The 5520-nt window shown below is 50.0% G+C and overlaps 2 non-coding genes across 2 annotated transcripts; both read right to left on the bottom strand.

Moving 5' to 3' along the window:
- Window positions 1-335: 335 nt before the first annotated feature.
- Window positions 336-477, bottom strand: LOC138234927 (U4 spliceosomal RNA). The gene has a single exon (XR_011187998.1). It is a non-coding gene; the product is annotated as a U4 spliceosomal RNA (small nuclear RNA).
- A 230-nt stretch (window positions 478-707) lies between these two features.
- On the bottom strand, window positions 708-824 carry LOC138234883 (U5 spliceosomal RNA). Its single transcript, XR_011187958.1, has one exon. It is a non-coding gene; the product is annotated as a U5 spliceosomal RNA (small nuclear RNA).
- Between the last annotated feature and the right edge of the window lie 4696 nt (window positions 825-5520).

Here is a 5520-nt window from a genome sequence, read left to right as displayed (position 1 = left end):
AGGACATCGCACAATCTCTTTTGAACGGGGACAAACAATTTCTTATGGGGCGCAGTAAGTACAGACGTTTAAAAAGCTCCACTCATGCCGACGATGCAGCATGAAGAAGCGCAACCTAACGTTTGACAGACAAAGGCCGGGCGCCGCTATGAGCAATATGAAATCAAACTGACAGCACACGGCGTTTCGCGCTGACTCAAAAGTGATCTCGACAGACGCTGTTCTCTGCATAACGCTGAAAGAGCTAAAGAGCGTTTCTGTTGAGACGTAACAAGCTTGTTTCTTTCTACCATGATGTTACCATGACAAAATCTGTCTTTAAACACCTTGCTCAGTCTCTGACGAGACTGTCAAAAATTGCTTTCGCCGATTGTATTGCAAACCGGCGGAAGCGGGGTATTGGGAAAAGTTTTCAACTAGCAATAATCGCGCCTCGGCTAAACCTCACAGGCTACGATACTGCCACTGCGCAAAGCTGACGGTTGCCAGGCAACCGCGGGGATCCTATGGAAATCGTTGTCAATCGTCTCATGGCATGTCGTTGCTGTAACGCTTCATATTTGCGGCCGGACACTTCCCGCCTCCCAAAGAAAAGAGCGCCAATCAGACAGGCGGAGACCGAGGACTCGCAGAGCAGACGGCCACAGTCGCCGTAATAAGAGCGATTGTGAGCGGTTTTGTTTTCTCTCTTTGACCAGCCCAGCTGCGCCCCACCCGAAGGCAGGGAAGCACAAAAATTGTATGGAACTCATTCATGCTCCTCTCCATGGAAATCTTTAGTAAAAGGCAAAAGATTTGTACGAGATGAAGAGAAACCAGAGTGCGTGGCTGGACAGCTGCAGGAGCCCAGGCCGCCTTCAAGGCCTCTGCCCTGCCGGTCGTGGTTGGTAATGCACCTGGCCTTACAAACGAGCCAGTGGGGCCCGTTCAGCTCCGGGCTCATCGCCTGTGGCTCTCGGCTTACCTGGCAGGGGAGATACCTTGATCAGCCTGTAGTTGGAGTAGTTGGATTGTTTTCTTGTTTTGTGGAAGCAGTGTTTGTTTTGCAGTTTGAGATGGCAACCTTTGGATCCCGCAAGAATGCTGTACGTTTTGAGCTTTTGGGTGACCTCTTCATAGATAGATAGATAGATACTTTATTGATCCCGTGAGGGAAATTGCAGTGCAACAGCAGCTTAACACACACAACACAGCCACAGTGTAACGAATTATATACTAATAGTACAATACATACAATACAATACAAGAGTTACTCACAGTCCGGACACACAAGAGGAAACTAGAACAGAACAGTACACAGAAAATCGTATCACACGTATGAATATAAATATAGATGTAACCATAGATATAAATATAAATATAAATGTATTGCACAGGTCCCTGGCATATATTGCACAAAAGTGGTTGTAAACGGGAAAAAGAAAAAGAAAAAGAAAGAGAACAGATGTAGCAGTATATGTGTATATGCGTTTAGTCCAGAAACAGGTCACTGTCGCTGTTGCCTCTGCCAAGACGCAAGGTGGATGCGTTGTACAGTCTTATGGCAGACGGCAAGAATGACCTCCTGTAGCGCTCCCTGTCGCACCGTGGGTGAATCAGTCTATTGCTGAACATGCTCTTCATTCCTGCAAGCCTGTCATAGAGGGGATGGGAGAAGTTGTCCATGATGGCCTCCAGTTTGGACATCATTCTCCTCTCAGCCACTACCTCCAAGGGGTCCAGGTCAGACCCAATGACAGAGCTCGCTCTCCTGATGAGCTTGTTCAGCCTTTTGGAATCTACTGCTCTAATCCCAGAGCCCCAGCACACCACTGCGTAGAAAATGGCACTCGCTACCACCGACTGATAAAACATGTGTAGCATCTTACTACACACATTGAAGGACCTGAGCCTCCTCAAGAAGTAAAGTCGGCTCTGTCCGTTCTTATAGATGGCCTCGATGTTCTTAGACCATTCCAGTCTATCGTCGATGTGCACTCCCAGGTACTTGTACGAGTCCACCATCTCCACGCCACTCCCATGGATGTAGACAGGAGTAGGTTTGACCTTTTTCCTCCTGAAATCTACCACCAGTTCCTTTGTCTTTGTAACATTCAGTTCCAAGTGGTTCACCCCACACCACTCCACAAAGCTGCTGACCAGTCCTCTGTACTCCTCCTCCTGCTCACCCTTGATACACCCCACAATCGCAGAGTCATCTGAGAACTTTTGCAGGTGGCATGACTTTGAGTTGTACTTAAAGTCCGAAGTATAGAGGGTGAAGAGGAATGGAGAAAGAACTGTCCCTTGAGGTGCCCCTGTGTTACTCACTACCAGTTCAGACACGCAGTTCTGAAGTCTCACAGACTGTGGTCTGCCCGTCAGGTAGTCAGTGATCCACGAGGTCATGGAGGCATCGACTTGCATCTCCTCCAGCTTCCTCCTTAGAAGTAAGGGCTGGATGGTATTGAAGGCACTGGAGAAGTCGAAAAACATGATCCTTACAGTGTTGCCAGCCCTGTCCAGGTGTGAGTAGGCCCTTTGCAGCATGTAGATGATCGCATCCTCCACACCAACACTGGGCTGGTAGGCAAACTGTAGGGTGTCCAGTGATGAGCTGACCATGGGTCTCAGGTGGGATAAGACCAGTCTCTCCAGTGTCTTCATGATGTGAGAAGTCAGTGCAACTGGTCTGTAGTCGTTGAGGACAGAGGGGCGCCCTTTCTTTGGTACCGGGACCAGGCATGATGTCTTCCAGAGCACCGGGACTCTCTCCAAGCGCAGGCTCAGGTTGAACAGTCGCTGGAGCACTCCGCTCAGCTGATCAGCACAGGCCCTCAGAACTCTGGGACAGATGTTATCTGGTCCTGTGGCCTTACCCCCGTGCAGCCTCTTCAGCTCCTTCTTCACCTGGTCAGCTGTGATGGTCAGCCTGGCCCGGGGGATGATGCTCATAGTGCTTTCAGTGCCGGAGGTGTTAATGGCAGAGGTGTTGGAGAGTGGCAGCTGTGGGGGATGGGTGGGTGAGCAGCCGTCGGGGGTTGTAGCTGTAGGCGGCCATGTTTGTGGGGGGATGGAGGAGGTGTTGGGCAGTTGCAGCTGTGAAGGGTTAGGGAGCGTGTGGCTGTGGGGGGATGGGTGTTGCGCCACAGAGGACCCAGAATCAAACCTGTTAAAGAACTGGTTCAACTTGTTGGCCATCTCCAGGTTCCCTTCTGTTGCAACCCCAGCCTGTTTGAAGCCAGTGATCTCTCTCATGCTGCTCCATACATCTCTCACCCTATTCCTTTGCAGCTTGTCCTCTACCTTCCTCCTGTAGGCATCCTTGCTCTCTCTTAACTTCTGCTTTAGCTCCCTCTGTACACGCTTGACCTCTTCCTTATCTCCCCTCCTAAAGGCTCTCTTCTTGTCATTCAGAAGAGCCTTCAGGTCGCTGGTGATCCAGGGTTTGTTATTTGAAAAGCAGTGTACGTCTTTGGTGGGGATGGTGTTGTCTACGCAGAAGTTAATATAGTCAGTGACACAGTCCACCATGCTGTCTATGTCCTCCCCATGTGGTTCGCACAGCACATCCCAGTTGGTGGCCTCCAAAGCACCACGTAGATCCTCCATAGCCTCCTGAGACCATCTCCTCACGGTCCTCATGGTCACAGGTTGGCGCTGGACAATAGGCTTGTATAGTGGTGTAAGCAAGACAAGGTTGTGATCTGATCTGCCAAGGGGGGGAAGGGCTGTGGAACTATATGCATCCTTAGCATTGGCATATAATAAGTCCAGTGTTTTGTTTTCCCTGGTCGGGCACTTAACAAACTGGTGGAAAGTAGGCAGAGTGGTGGAAATAGATACGTGGTTAAAGTCTCCTGAAATAGCTATAAAAGCGCTTGGGTGCTTTGTTTGTAGCCTGGCTGTGACTGTGTTTATGACGTCACACGCTACCTCTGCATTTGCCGTAGGTGGAATGTAAACAACAACAAAGATGGCGCATGTAAACTCCCGCGGCAGATAGTACGGACGCAGTCCTACGGCTACCAGTTCAATGTCCGGGTTACAGACGCGCTCCTTAACATGAATATGTCCAGGATTACACCATCTGTTGTTTACAAGCACCGCGAGCCCCCCTCCTTTCCTCTTACCGCTTTCGGTATTTCTGTCCGCCCGCACCGTCTGAAAGCCGCCGATGGTAACGTTCGAGTCCGGAATAAGTTCCTGCAGCCACGTCTCGGTGAAACACATGATACTGCATTCACGATACTCCCTCTGGCTTCTCACCAATGCTCCCAGTTCGTCCATCTTGTTCGCTAAGGACCGCACATTTCCCATGATGATCGAAGGAAGGTAGGGTTTAAATCTCCTTCTCTTCGCCTTTCGCGTCGCACCAGCCCTACAGCCTCGGCTTCTCCTCCTCAGCTCCTCCGGCACCGATGGCTTCTCTCCAGTGAGTAGAGGCGGACGCGCTAGCGCGATCAGCTGGTCCCGCGTGTAGACAATGCCTCTGTGGCTATCGGCATTGCAACTCGATAGCCACAGAGGTCCGAGTATCAGAAAAAACAAGAAAAAGTTTCTCAGCTTCCTAGTATCCATCATGTTGTGATCGCAAATCTAGTTGCCGGCAAAGGTATGAAGAAAAAACACTAACACACTAGCATTTACTAACTGAAAGAAACAAAAAGACAACAAAAAGACACGGAGCTGCTGTAGCAGGCTGCCACTAACATGGCGCCATCTTGAATTACTGGCGTATGCAGTAATTGGATCGTATGCAGTTCAGCAGAAAAGTGTTACAGAAGGAACTTGGCTTTGAACCTCGGCACTTGGATTTCATCTTCGCTCTCCCAGGTCAGAAAGCATCTGAGGTTGTTTTTGCTACCTATTCTCTGTTTGAACAATGTGTGGATGTGTTTGAGGCAAAAAGAGGGAAAGTTCCTGCCCTTGAGAAGATCATCTTGCAGCCTCTGACACGGAGAGAGAGGAAAACGGTGCATGTTGTTGTGTTCTCGGAACTGGCAAAGACGGAGGACATTCACACCTGGCTTAACCAGTACTGCATCGTCCACCATGGAACTGAGGTTAGAGATGTTGACGGTATAAAAACAGGAGCAAGGAAATTCGAGGTTTGCTTGCTACCGGACAATGTAAATGGAGGCTTAAGGCACCTGCCCTCTACAATCCGGCTGGGCGCCTGCAATGGCTATGTTTTTTATGTGGGACAACCAAAGGTGTGTTGGCGCTGTGGTGCTGTGGGACACCTGGCATCGTCCTGCACTGTGAAATGCTGCAAGACCTGTGGCAAACAGGGACATTTAGCCTCTGACTGTTCAATGCTGCCAAAGTGCAATTTATGTGGCTCGGAAGGACACGTTTTTAAGAACTGCCCTCACGCCTACGCCAATAAACTCAAAATGAGAAAGGATGAGGCAGTGCTTGTTTCAGCCAAACCGGCCCGAAAAGCCAAAGCAAACAACAAGTCAAACAAAGAACCCTTGTTGGACAAAGAGTCTCAGGCTCCAGCCAGGATCAGTCCTGCTGTGGCGCTGGGGCCGG

This window comes from Lepisosteus oculatus, unplaced genomic scaffold, assembly GCF_040954835.1.
Source record: "Lepisosteus oculatus isolate fLepOcu1 unplaced genomic scaffold, fLepOcu1.hap2 HAP2_SCAFFOLD_76, whole genome shotgun sequence".
In the NCBI taxonomy this organism is placed as follows: Eukaryota; Metazoa; Chordata; class Actinopteri; order Semionotiformes; family Lepisosteidae; genus Lepisosteus; species Lepisosteus oculatus.
The sequence above is the reverse complement of the archived record's forward strand: the minus strand, read 5'-3'. Positions and strand labels throughout refer to the sequence as shown.